The sequence below is a fragment of the Drosophila nasuta genome, chromosome 2R (assembly GCF_023558535.2).
Source record: "Drosophila nasuta strain 15112-1781.00 chromosome 2R, ASM2355853v1, whole genome shotgun sequence".
Classification (NCBI taxonomy): domain Eukaryota; kingdom Metazoa; phylum Arthropoda; class Insecta; order Diptera; family Drosophilidae; genus Drosophila; species Drosophila nasuta.
Window position 1 is genome coordinate 31,586,796 of NC_083456.1, and position 14,953 is coordinate 31,601,748.

The 14,953-nt window shown below is 41.8% G+C and overlaps 3 pseudogenes; 2 read left to right on the forward strand and 1 right to left on the reverse strand.

The window, feature by feature from the left end:
- Window positions 1–832: 832 nt before the first annotated feature.
- LOC132786086 (heat shock protein 68-like) lies at window positions 833–3,054 on the forward strand (annotated as a pseudogene).
- Window positions 3,055–7,697: 4,643 nt separating this feature from the next.
- On the reverse strand, window positions 7,698–9,992 carry LOC132784477 (heat shock protein 68-like; annotated as a pseudogene).
- A 2,577-nt stretch (window positions 9,993–12,569) lies between these two features.
- On the forward strand, window positions 12,570–14,799 carry LOC132786087 (heat shock protein 68-like; annotated as a pseudogene).
- Window positions 14,800–14,953: the final 154 nt, after the last annotated feature.

A 14,953-nucleotide genomic window follows, 5' to 3' on the forward strand; every position in this document is an offset into this window, starting at 1 on the left:
TGGAATGTTCTCGCATTCAAGTGGGCGCGAGAGCAAGATATACAATGACTGCGAGTATAAATATAAGTTCAGTTTACTCTGAACTGTTGACAAGCTTTTAGTTTGTTATCTTTTTAACGTAGCAAAAGATTATTAATATTTTGTTTTGTTACTGCTCGAGTAGTTCATCAAAGATGTTAATGTTCAGAATAACGCGGCCTGCCGGAAGATCGGCTATGTGCGTTGTCTGATACATATATTTAGCAATCTATATATTATATATATATATGTATCTATTATATGTCTATGTACTGTTATATTTATTACATATTACCCACCTATCTATATCTTTACTCTAATCACGACATCTTTCTTATGATCTCTATATTTTAAATGATGGGTTGGTTATAAAAATAGGATTTTGGATAAATTAATTACATAAAGATTGTAAAATACGTCAATAGCATTTATATTTTTAAATGCTTCTGAATATGTTTAAGATTGAAACTATTAATAGCAACATTATGACTGCAAAATATATTTATACTCAATACTAACCTACGACAACATCTCAGTTATTGTAAACAAAAATAAACAATAATTTCCTCTCACACACATTTGTCTGCTCCGTCAACGTTTTGCACTCTCGAACAATCTCGAACACTGCTCTCTTCCACTGCGGACTCTCGAAAGTTCCACCACTCTGCTTAGTTCGCTCTCACTCTCTCTCTCTCTGGTGGAACATTCGACACTCTTCTAGAGAGGGGCAACCAGAATAATCCACCACCCTGGGTTTTGGTATAAATAGCGGCGCAAATTTCCACCTCGTCACAATTCAAAACAAACAGTTGAAGTGAAAACACTGAAACAGAGCGAAGCAAAGAGAGAAGCTGAACAAGCTGACAAACAAACAACTATAAAAGAATTATTTAACAGAATATTGTGCATTAAAGAAAGTACAAACTGAGAACAATTTAAAAAGAAGTTGAATTAAAGTAAAAGTAAAAGTAAAGTAAAAGTGTTCAAACACACAAATTGAAGATACAATCAGTTAGTCAAATCAGAGAAGAAGTAACTCACAGATACAAAATGCCTGCTATTGGTATTGACTTGGGCACCACGTACCGTGCGTCGGTGTGTTCCAGCACGGCAAGGTGGAGATCATAGCCAACGACCAGGGTAACAGAACGACGCCCAGCTATGTGGCATTCACAGACTCGGAGAGGTTGATCGGAGACGCGGCCAAGAACCAAGTGGCCATGAATCCAAAGAACAGTCTGTTCGATGCGAAACGTTTGATTGGACGCAAGTTCGATGACTCGAAGATTCAGGAGGATATGAAGCACTGGCCATTCCAAGTGGTCAACGACTGTGGCAAGCCAAAGATGAGCGTTGAGTTCAAGGGGGAGCAGAAGCGATTTGCCCCTGAGGAGATCAGCTCAATGGTGCTCACCAAGATGAAGGAGACAGCTGAGGCGTATCTGGGCAGCTCGATCAAAGACGCGGTGATCACAGTGCCAGCGTATTTCAACGATTCGCAGCGGCAGGCTACGAAAGATGCTGGTGCCATTGCTGGGTTGAATGTGCTGCGCATTATAAATGAACCGACAGCGGCAGCTCTGGCCTATGGGCTGGACAAGAATCTGAAGGGTGAACGCAATGTGCTGATATTCGATTTGGGCGGCGGCACTTTCGATGTGTCAATCCTGACCATTGACGAAGGCTCGCTGTTCGAGGTGCGGGCAACGGCTGGAGATACACATCTGGGAGGCGAGGACTTCGACAACAGACTCGTTAACCATTTGGCGGAGGAGTTTAAGCGGAAATTCAAGAAGGATTTGCGCTCAAATCCACGAGCCCTGCGTCGCTTGCGGACGGCAGCGGAGCGAGCGAAGCGCACGTTGTCTTCAAGCAGTGAGGCATCCATTGAGATTGATGCTCTCTTTGAGGGTCATGACTTCTACACAAAGATTAGTCGGGCACGGTTCGAGGAGCTCTGCGGCGACCTGTTCCGCAACACACTGCAGCCGGTGGAGAAGGCCCTGAATGATGCAAAGATGGACAAGAACCAGATTCACGACATCGTTTTGGTTGGCGGCTCAACTCGTATTCCCAAAGTGCAGAGCCTGCTGCAGAACTTCTTCTGCGGCAAGAGCCTTAACCCGTCCATCAACCCAGACGAAGCGGTGGCCTATGGTGCCGCCATTCAGGCTGCAATTCTATCTGGAGACGAGAGCAGCCAGATTAAAGACGTTCTGCTTGTGGACGTGGCGCCACTGTCCCTGGGCATAGAGACAGCTGGTGGTGTGATGACAAAACTCATTGAGCGCAACAGCCGGATACCTTGCAAGCAGTCGAAGACCTTCACCACATACGCGGACAACCAGCCCGCTGTGAGCATCCAGGTGTTTGAGGGAGAGCGTGCCCTGACCAAGGATAACAACGTGCTGGGCAACTTCGACCTTACGGGCATTCCACCAGCGCCTCGCGGTGTTCCAAAAGTGGAAGTCACCTTCGACTTGATGCCAACGGCATTCTCAATGTGAGTGCCAAGGAGATGGGCACAGGCAATGTGAAGAATATAACCATTAAGAACGACAAGGGTCGCCTATCGCAAGCCGACATTGATCGCATGCTGAGCGAAGCCGAGAAGTACGCCGAGGAGGACGAGAAGCACCGCCAGAGAATCGCCGCCCGCAACCAGCTGGAAAGCTATGTCTTTGGTGTGAAGGAGGCTGCCGAACAGGCAACTGGACAGACAGACAGAATATCTGCGGAAGACAAGAGCAGTGTGCTCGAGAAGTGCAGCGAGACCATCAAGTGGCTCGATGGCAACACCACAGCCGACAAGGAGGAGTTCGAGTACAAACTGCAGGAGCTCACCAAGTTCTGCACTCCCATCATGACCAAGATGCACCAGCAGGGAGCTGCAGCTGGAGCTGGAGCTAATCCTCAGGCGTCCAGCTGTGGTCAACAGGCTGGAGGCTTCGGCAGTGGCGGATACAAAGGTCCCACTGTTGAGGAGGTGGATTAAACTATTGTAGAAAATAGCCAAAGAAGACTGATAAAATAATATATATTAATAGACAAATTCTAGCCATATGTAGAATACTATTTATTGAAATAGATGATATATTAAAATATCGTTAATTATTGTTTTAAATTGAATAATGTTATCGTATTAATTACAACTAATAGTTGAACACATTAAGTATGTTAGAAATATAAATTCTAGTCATGAATAAAACACATTTATTTTTAAAGTAAAACAACTAATTGTTATTATTTAATTCCTTCGTTTTTTGGTACCAATCTATCCAGGAACCTTCGTATACCCAGACATTGATATAACCCAGATCAATTGCTTGTTCTGCAGATTTTCTAGCTCTTTCCCCGGATCGACAGGAGAAAATTAGTTGGGTGGATGTAGATGGCTTCACACGACCAAATAAAGCATAGAACTCAAGTTGATTCGTTGAGTCTCCTAGAACCTTGGTCAAGAGGTCCATATCAATATTAATGCTTCCTGGTATCTCTCCAGTTTCTTCAACTTCCTTCACAGTCCTGACATCGATAACTAACTTTTCCGGCGTTTCCAGGATTCTTTTTACAGCGTTGAAATCGAGCTTTCCTATGCTTTTGTTATTTGTGGAGTACGCAAAATTTGGCCAACTTTTATTGGTTCTGCCCAAAATATTTCGAACTTTCGGTCGAATACTACAGAATATTGTTTTAAACATTTCAGAATTCGAATTATTTAAGACAATATTCCACCATTCGAATGGTGAATTAAAATCGAATCGTAAAAGTATTTTCATAAACATAAGTCTACTCAGTTTTTATTAACTGTGTATTTTTACATTAAAAGTTTAAATTGGGTGGAGGAACTCTCTTCTTTGCAGGCAATCCTTAAATAAAATCGTATTTTTATACCCGCTACCCATAGGGTAGAAGGGTATTATAACTTTGTGCCGGCAGGAAATGTATGTAACAGGTAGAAGGAGGCATCTCCGACCCCATAAAGTATATACTTTATTCTTCATAAGCGTCATCTAGCCATGTCCGTCTGTGTGTCTGTCCGTCCGTCCGTATGATACACTGGATCTCAGAGACTATAAGAGATAGAGCCATCATTTTTTTCGACAGCATTTGTTATGTTTGCACGCAGGTCAAGTTTGTTTCAAATATTTGCCACGCCCAATTCCGCCCCCGCAAATCGACAAAAATCGAATATCAAATAGTCGCGAATATATGTATATACAATAATAATTATAGTATTTGTGATTCCTGAAATTTGGTTGCAATAAGATAAAAATTGTCAAAATTACTAAAGAAATACTTGCGTATGCGCAAAAACGCCCACTTACTATAGGTCTTAGTTGCCTTGGTTGACAATCTGGTATGTTGTGCCGTCTATGGTATATTTTGGGGTATATACCATATATACTGCAATATTTACTTTTATTGAAAATTGGTTGCGGGTATCTCACATTCGAGCACTCTCGACTGTAGCTGTCTTACTTGTAGGAATAATGTTAAATAATTGATTCTTCAATAAATTTTGTGATTGAACTCCAAATAAAAACCAAGAAAATATCCTGATCCCTTCCATTTTAAAACTTCTATCGTTGAAAATGTTTAGGTTTTTCAAGGCTTTTGATGATTGGTCGAAAGTAGTGGTAACGTAGTACGGTGTGCAAAATATTTTAAAAGGGCACCCCATCAAAATTAAATACGAGGGTTGCTATTTAAGTTTCTGGCCTAGGTCACTTCTAGCCATAGCTAGGACCAATTGGCTATTTCCTAAGAAAAAGTTTGGATTTTTAGCGATAAAAGCTCCATACAACTTTTTCATGTGAGACCACTTGTGATATCGATAAACGATTAATAAAAAACTTACCTCGGCAGAAAAATGGAATTATGTCGTGAAAAAGTGTATCGATGAACTTAAATCTTTGTATGACGATGAAGCGCCATCCTATAGCCCTATGAAAAACTGGTGTAGTGAATTCTATCGTGGCCGTTGCCCGCTCGAAGGCAAAGGTCGTCAAGGTCGTCCAAAAACAGTCATTGTGCCAGAAAACATTGATGCAGTGGGTAAACTGATAATGCAATATCGTCATGTGACATATCGTGAGTTAGAGACATTCTTGGACATTTCTTCCATCAGAATACATTCGATATTGCATAAACACCTGGTCGTAAAAAAGGATTGTTCTCGTTAGATCCCGCACAATTTGACATTTGTTAAAAAAAGGGTTGTGTGGATTGGTTCAAAGAAATTTTGAAAAATACATTCGCTGTGCTTCAAAAGACATTTACAAGATCTTCACAGGTGACGAATCATTGATCTATGGTTATGAGCCCAAAACAAAACTGCAATCGACTGTGTGGGTCTTTGAAGACCAGCCAAATCCAACGAAAGTTGTTCGTGGAAGAGGCACTTCGAAGCAAATGGTCGCCTGTTTCTTCGGTAAAACAGGTCATGTGGCGACTGTTTTGCTTGAGCAATGTAGGACGGTCAATTCTGAGTGGTACACCACAATTTGTTAGCCTGAAGTCCTTGCAGAAATTAGAAAAACGAACAAGAAAATATGGATCATTGCTTCGACAATTGGTTTGAGCGCATTCAAAAGTGTATAAATCTTGCTGGAGAATACTGTAAAAAACAATAAATCCATTTTTTTTATAAATATTTTATTATTAGGCCAGAAATATAAATAGGAACCCTCGTACATTAGTCAGATGAACCATCTTCATAAAAGTGATGCACATTTCTTTGTCGATTATAACAAAAGTTAATATCAATAGTCTACGCCTTGGTTTTAGGAAGTAGCATGATTATCTATAGATATTCTGTTGCTTCTAGAACATTCTAGAAAGTTCTGCGCTTAGTGGACTGCGAAGGTTCGACAGCACTTCACTTATATGTATCATCTTTTGTACCTACGATAAAAGTACAAGTTTCTTCTTCTTCTTTCTTGAAGCTCTTCTAGACGTTTCTCGAACTAACGATGGACAGACCCATTGATCCTTGATGGGTGTGACTTTATCGTTCAGTTGCAACTGCATTTTAATACTTCGAAACTACATGACTACATGACTTTGACTTAGCATAGAAAGACCAACAATTTGAACCTCGCTTAACGGCACAGACGAGTGCCTGACCAAATTAATAAAAACAAGTAAGAAAGAAAGAGTCGATTGTGCTCGACTGTGAGATACCCGCTACCCATTTCGAATAAAAGCAAAATATTGCGGTATTTTATCCAAATATACCAAAAATGCAAATACACTAAAATATACCAAATGTTATATTTGGTATATCGATATAATACCACATTCAAAATATACCATAGACGGCACAATATACCAGATTGTCCAGATTGTGCTTTTGCCCATACACAAGTACATATTTCTTTAATAACTTTCACAATTTTTATCTGATCGCAATCAAAAACCAAAATTCGCAGCTGTAGCTTGTTATTCGATTTTATTGATTTGCGGGGCCGGAAGTGGGCGTGACGAAAATTTGAAGCAAATTTCATCTGCGTGCAAATATGTATAACAAATGGGTAATTCTCTGGTATGTATATGTCGCGTGCGACCAGCTTTACAGTGACATAAAAAAAACATAAACTAAAACAATTTGAAGAATAAGTGAAGGTTATTCTTAAAGCTTTGGATTAGCGTTATTTTTAGAGCTAAGATTGATTTTAGGAACTTGTTCTGTTTTACGATAAAATATATAAATTCGTTCATTTTTTGGTTTTGCGTACGAATTTGTGAATTTTTGCAATTATCAGAACAGAAAACAAAACAGAAAAAAAATTCCAAAACCATTCTTAGCTCTAATTAAAGTACTAATCTATAGCTATAAAAATAACCTTTTCTTATTTTTAAAATTGCTTCAGAATATGCTTTTTTTCCACTGTAAAGCTGGTCGTACGTGTCATCCCTCAGAGAATTACCCAAATGCTGTCGAAAAAAATTATAGCTCTAGAAGCCTCCTTCTATCTGTTACATACATGTCTTGCCGGCACAAAGTTATAATACCCTTCTACTGTATGGGTAGCGGGTATAAAAATAAGTAAATATACCAAAGAAATAGTTCTATATACCAGATTGTCATCCAAAGCAACTAAGACCTGATTGCAGAGGAGTTTTTGCCATACAGAAGTATTTCTAATATAAATATCTTCTATAATTTCTTCTCATCGTCATAAATACATAAATTATAAATATCGAGACTAGATATAGGTATTCATACGGACGAACAGACAGACAGACATGAATACTTATATTATATGGGGCCAGAGATAACTCTTTCTGCCTGTTACAACAATTCCTTTCAGGCTCTCAGTTATAATACCCTTTTACCTTACGGGTAGTGGGTATAATTATGGAATTGGTCCAGATACATGTTCAATTTGAAAATGATAAAGTTGGAAACATATAAATAAATTCTGAAATTTGATAATAAGAACAGAACGCCTCATTATGAACAAGTTTCATAATTCCATTGTATTTCATATTGACAGTACCTCAATTTCCGGTAATACCTTTTTAAGAATGTGGTAATATCTTAAAAATTATCAGTGCCACTTTCAGAGATCATTATTTTATTACTTGCTGTTACACAGAGGAAAGACTTCCACTACTTCAGAGTAGAGCCATAATCTCCCATATTAACCCTCCAAAAAAAAATCATTAAGATATAGATTAATCAATAACATTTTTATTGAATGTAATTCAATTTAAATAAACCTAACTTTATACATAAATATTTTACTACTTTTTGGTTGAGATCCAATTTAAATTGATTATCACTAGATGCTAATACTGTATTTAGTCCACCTCCTCAACAGTGGGACCTTTGTATCCGCCACTGCCGAAGCCTCCAGCCTGTTGACCACAGCTGGACGCTTGAGGATTAGCTCCCTGCTGGTGCATCTTGGTCATGATGGGAGTGCAGAACTTGGTGAGCTCCTGCAGTTTGTACTCGAACTCCTCCTTGTCGGCTGTGGTGTTGCCATCGAGCCACTTGATGGTCTCGCTGCACTTCTCGAGCACACTGCTCTTGTCTTCCGCAGATATTCTGTCTGTCTGTCCAGTTGCCTGTTCGGCAGCCTCCTTTACACCAAAGACATAGCTTTCCAGCTGGTTGCGGGCGGCGATTCTCTGGCGGTGCTTCTCGTCCTCCTCGGCGTACTTCTCGGCTTCGCTCAGCATGCGATCAATGTCGGCTTGCGATAGGCGACCCTTGTCGTTCTTAATGGTTATATTCTTCACATTGCCTGTGCCCATCTCCTTGGCACTCACATTGAGAATGCCGTTGGCATCAAGTCGAAGGTGACTTCCACTTTTGGAACACCGCGAGGCGCTGGTGGAATGCCCGTAAGGTCGAAGTTGCCCAGCACGTTGTTATCCTTGGTCAGGGCACGCTCTCCCTCAAACACCTGGATGCTCACAGCGGGCTGGTTGTCCGCGTATGTGGTGAAGGTCTTCGACTGCTTGCAAGGTATCCGGCTGTTGCGCTCAATGAGTTTTGTCATCACACCACCAGCTGTCTCTATGCCCAGGGACAGTGGCGCCACGTCCACAAGCAGAACGTCTTTAATCTGGCTGCTCTCGTCTCCAGATAGAATTGCAGCCTGAATGGCGGCACCATAGGCCACCGCTTCGTCTGGGTTGATGGACAGGTTAAGGCTCTTGCCGCAGAAGAAGTTCTGCAGCAGGCTCTGCACTTTGGGAATACGAGTTGAGCCGCCAACCAAAACGATGTCGTGAATCTGGTTCTTGTCCATCTTTGCATCATTCAGGGCCTTCTCCACCGGCTGCAGTGTGTTGCGGAACAGGTCGCCGCAGAGCTCCTCGAACCGTGCCCGACTAATCTTTGTGTAGAAGTCATGACCCTCAAAGAGAGCATCAATCTCAATGGATGCCTCACTGCTTGAAGACAACGTGCGCTTCGCTCGCTCCGCTGCCGTCCGCAAGCGACGCAGGGCTCGTGGATTTGAGCGCAAATCCTTCTTGAATTTCCGCTTAAACTCCTCCGCCAAATGGTTAACGAGTCTGTTGTCGAAGTCCTCGCCTCCCAGATGTGTATCTCCAGCCGTTGCCCGCACCTCGAACAGCGAGCCTTCGTCAATGGTCAGGATTGACACATCGAAAGTGCCGCCGCCCAAATCGAATATCAGCACATTGCGTTCACCCTTCAGATTCTTGTCCAGCCCATAGGCCAGAGCTGCCGCTGTCGGTTCATTTATAATGCGCAGCACATTCAACCCAGCAATGGCACCAGCATCTTTCGTAGCCTGCCGCTGCGAATCGTTGAAATACGCTGGCACTGTGATCACCGCGTCTTTGATCGAGCTGCCCAGATACGCCTCAGCTGTCTCCTTCATCTTGGTGAGCACCATTGAGCTGATCTCCTCAGGGGCAAATCGCTTCTGCTCCCCCTTGAACTCAACGCTCATCTTTGGCTTGCCACAGTCGTTGACCACTTGGAATGGCCAGTGCTTCATATCCTCCTGAATCTTCGAGTCATCGAACTTGCGTCCAATCAAACGTTTCGCATCGAACAGACTGTTCTTTGGATTCATGGCCACTTGGTTCTTGGCCGCGTCTCCGATCAACCTCTCCGAGTCTGTGAATGCCACATAGCTGGGCGTCGTTCTGTTACCCTGGTCGTTGGCTATGATCTCCACCTTGCCGTGCTGGAACACACCGACGCACGAGTACGTGGTGCCCAAGTCAATACCAATAGCAGGCATTTTGTATCTGTGAGTTACTTCTTCTCTGATTTGACTAACTGATTGTATCTTCAATTTGTGTGTTTGAACACTTTTACTTTACTTTTACTTTTACTTTAATTCAACTTCTTTTTAAATTGTTCTCAGTTTGTACTTTCTTTAATGCACAATATTCTGTTAAATAATTCTTTTATAGTTGTTTGTTTGTCAGCTTGTTCAGCTTCTCTCTTTGCTTCGCTCTGTTTCAGTGTTTTCACTTCAACTGTTTGTTTTGAATTGTGACGAGGTGGAAATTTGCGCCGCTATTTATACCAAAACCCAGGGTGGTGGATTATTCTAGTTGCCCCTCTCGAGAAGAGCGTCGAATGTTCCACCCGAGAGAGAGAGAGTGAGAGCGAACTAAGCAGAGTGGTGGAACTTTCGAGAGTCCGCAATGGAAGAGCAAGTGTTCGAGATTGTTCGAGAGTGCAAAACGTTGACGGAGCAGACAAATGTGTGTGAGGGGAAATTATTGTTTATTTTTGTTTACAATAACTAAGAGGTTGTCGTAGGTTAGTATTGAGTATAAATATATTTTGCAGTCATAATGTTGCTATTAATAGTTTCAATCATCCCGAACACTTAAACATATTCAGAAGCATTTAAAAATATAAATGCTATTGACGTACACTAAGCAGAAAAAGTCTGCGTACAAACTTAACGCGCAACTTTGATGTTAAATAAAAATAGTTGTATTGAAGATATTGGCTTCATTTTTTTTTTTTTAAATTAACAACATATCTATTATGAAAAATTATAACCAGTCTCCAATTATTTCCATCAGCAACTTTTTTAATTAAAATCAAAAAACAAAAAATACACCTGTTTTCGAATCAGAAAAAGTCTGCGTACAAACTTAAATTAGTTTAAAAAAAAGCCATTTATTAATAAAATATTACAAAAATTAGTACGAGGTAGGATAAATAGGAAGGTTTATTGTGCCAATCAAGCGTTTTGGCATTGATTAAACCAATTTTTGGTGAATTCTGGTGGTATTTCGATCCACTCATCCAAAATTGCTCCCGAGGGAGGAAACCGTTCGTCAAACTGGACCAAAAAGGGAAATCTCAGCGGGAAATTGTCGAATTTGTTTTTAAAACGCATTCTATGATTAAAAAAGTCAAAAAAAATTGGAATCAAACCGGCACAGTTCAATCAAAGCCACATTCTGGTAGGCCTCCAAAGCTGACCGATCGAGAAGAGCGGGAGATTTTGATGTCGGTGAGGCGTAATCCTGGGTCAACTGCCGCAAAAATTGCTCAGGACATAAAGGAGAACTATAAGAAGGATTTACATGATAAAACAATCCGAAAAATTTCCGAAAAATTTCCAAAAAGTATGACTTTCATGCCTGTGTTGCGCTGAAGAAGATTCTCATATCACCCGTCAGTAAAGCGAAGCGCTTTGAAATGCATCCAAGAGCCTTTAGCCTTTTGGAACAAAGTTATTTTCAATTATTGGAGCAATTTGACATAAAAGGGCGAAAATTTGAGTGGCGCAAACCTGGCACAGCCCTTGATGTGCATAACCTTGCGCCAGCAGTTAAGTACGGTGGTGGCAGCGTGAGCAACACAGGCATGAAAGTCATACTTTTGGAAATTTTTCGGAAATTTTTCGGATTGTTTTATCATGTAAATCCTTCTTATAGTTCTCCTTTATGTCCTGAGCAATTTTTGCGGCAGTTGACCCAGGATTACGCCTCACCGACATCAAAATCTCCCGCTCTTCTCGATCGGTCAGCTTTGGAGGCCTACCAGAATGTGGCTTTGATTGAACTGTGCCGGTTTGATTCCAATTTTTTTTGACTTTTTTAATCATAGAATGCGTTTTAAAAACAAATTCGACAATTTCCCGCTGAGATTTCCCTTTTGGTCCAGTTTGACGAACGGTTTCCTCCCTCGGGAGCAATTTTGGATGAGTGGATCGAAATACCACCAGAATTCACCAAAAATTGGTTTAATCAATGCCAAAACGCTTGATTGGCACAATAAACCTTCCTATTTATCCTACCTCGTACTAATTTTTGTAATATTTTATTAATAAATGGCTTTTTTTTAAACTAATTTAAGTTTGTACGCAGACTTTTTCTGATTCGAAAACAGGTGTATTTTTGGTTTTTTGATTTTAATTAAAAAAGTTGCTGATGGAAATAATTGGAGACTGGTTATAATTTTTCATAATAGATATGTTGTTAATTTAAAAAAAAAATGAAGCCAATATCTTCAATACAACTATTTTTATTTAACATCAAAGTTGCGCGTTAAGTTTGTACGCAGACTTTTTCTGCTTAGTGTATTTTACAATTTTTTTCTAATTAATATATCCAAAATATTATTTTTATAACCAACCCATCATATCAAATATAGAGTTCATAAGAAATATGCTGTGATTAAAGCAAAGATATAGGTAGGTAAGTAATAGATAGTAAATAAAACAGTACATATACATAGTATATAGATACATACATATATCAAACAACGCACTTAGCCGATTTTCCGGCAAGCCGCGTTATTCTGAACATTTACATCTTTGATGTTCATCTACTTGAACAGTAACAAACAATATATTAATAACCATTTGCTACGTCAAAAAGTTAACAAAATAAAAGCTTGTCAACAGTTCAGAGTAAACTGAACTTATATTTATACTCGCAGTCATTGTATATCTCGCTCTCGCGCCCACTCGAATGCGAGAACATTCCACACTCTTCGCAAGAGGGGAAACCAGAATAATCCACCACACTGGGTTTTGGTATAAATAGCGGCGCAAATTTCCACCTCGTCACAATTCAAAACAAACAGTTGAAGTGAAAACACTGAAACAGAGCGAAGCAAAGAGAGAAGCTGAACAAGCTAACAAACAAACAAATAAAAAAGAATTTACTGAAAAGAATATTGTGCATTAAAGAAATTACAAACTGAGAACAATTTAAAAAGAAGTTGAATTAAAATAAAAGTAAAGTAAAGTAAAAGAAGTGTTCAAACACACAAATTGAAGATACAATCAGTTAGTCAAATCAGAGAAGAAGTAACTCACAGATACAAAATGCCTGCTATTGGTATTGACTTGGGCACCACGTACTCGTGCGTCGGTGTGTTCCAGCACGGCAAGGTGGAGATCATAGCCAACGACCAGGGTAACAGAACGACGCCCAGCTATGTGGCATTCACAGACTCGGAGAGGTTGATCGGAGACGCGGCCAAGAACCAAGTGGCCATGAATCCAAAGAACAGTCTGTTCGATGCGAAACGTTTGATTGGACGCAAGTTCGATGACTCGAAGATTCAGGAGGATATGAAGCACTGGCCATTCCAAGTGGTCAACGACTGTGGCAAGCCAAAGATGAGCGTTGAGTTCAAGGGGGAGCAGAAGCGATTTGCCCCTGAGGAGATCAGCTCAATGGTGCTCACCAAGATGAAGGAGACAGCTGAGGCGTATCTGGGCAGCTCGATCAAAGACGCGGTGATCACAGTGCCAGCGTATTTCAACGATTCACAGCGGCAGGCTACGAAAGATGCTGGTGCCATTGCTGGGTTGAATGTGCTGCGCATTATAAATGAACCGACAGCGGCAGCTCTGGCCTATGGGCTGGACAAGAATCTGAAGGGTGAACGCAATGTGCTGATATTCGATTTGGGCGGCGGCACTTTCGATGTGTCAATCCTGACCATTGACGAAGGCTCGCTGTTCGAGGTGCGGGCAACGGCTGGAGATACACATCTGGGAGGCGAGGACTTCGACAACAGACTCGTTAACCATTTGGCGGAGGAGTTTAAGCGGAAATTCAAGAAGGATTTGCGCTCAAATCCACGAGCCCTGCGTCGCTTGCGGACGGCAGCGGAGCGAGCGAAGCGCACGTTGTCTTCAAGCAGTGAGGCATCCATTGAGATTGATGCTCTCTTTGAGGGTCATGACTTCTACACAAAGATTAGTCGGGCACGGTTCGAGGAGCTCTGCGGCGACCTGTTCCGCAACACACTGCAGCCGGTGGAGAAGGCCCTGAATGATGCAAAGATGGACAAGAACCAGATTCACGACATCGTTTTGGTTGGCGGCTCAACTCGTATTCCCAAAGTGCAGAGCCTGCTGCAGAACTTCTTTGCGGCAAGAGCCTTAACCTGTCCATCAACCCAGACGAAGCGGTGGCCTATGGTGCCGCCATTCAGGCTGCAATTCTATCTGGAGACGAGAGCAGCCAGATTAAAGACGTTCTGCTTGTGGACGTGGCGCCACTGTCCCTGGGCATAGAGACAGCTGGTGGTGTGATGACAAAACTCATTGAGCGCAACAGCCGGATACCTTGCAAGCAGTCGAAGACCTTCACCACATACGCGGACAACCAGCCCGCTGTGAGCATCCAGGTGTTTGAGGGAGAGCGTGCCCTGACCAAGGATAACAACGTGCTGGGCAACTTCGACCTTACGGGCATTCCACCAGCGCCTCGCGGTGTTCCAAAAGTGGAAGTCACCTTCGACTTGGATGCCAACGGCATTCTCAATGTGAGTGCCAAGGAGATGGGCACAGGCAATGTGAAGAATATAACCATTAAGAACGACAAGGGTCGCCTATCGCAAGCCGACATTGATCGCATGCTGAGCGAAGCCGAGAAGTACGCCGAGGAGGACGAGAAGCACCGCCAGAGAATCGCCGCCCGCAACCAGCTGGAAAGCTATGTCTTTGGTGTGAAGGAGGCTGCCGAACAGGCAACTGGACAGACAGACAGAATATCTGCGGAAGACAAGAGCAGTGTGCTCGAGAAGTGCAGCGAGACCATCAAGTGGCTCGATGGCAACACCACAGCCGACAAGGAGGAGTTCGAGTACAAACTGCAGGAGCTCACCAAGTTCTGCACTCCCATCATGACCAAGATGCACCAGCAGGGAGCTGCAGCTGGAGCTAATCCTCAGGCGTCCAGCTGTGGTCAACAGGCTGGAGGCTTCGGCAGAGGACCCACAGTCGAGGAAGTAGATTAAAATAGTAGAAAATAGCCTTAAAGACTGATATGCTGATATTTATTAATTAAAAATTAGTTTTATTAATTTATATTTTAATTAGTGCTGTCTGCTAAATACGCTTATAGGTTATTTTAGAAAAAATAAATAGCATTTATGAATATTTACATAATTGGTTTATTATTTAAAATGGGCTTTCAAATTCGCGCTTAGCTCAACAAAAGTGCT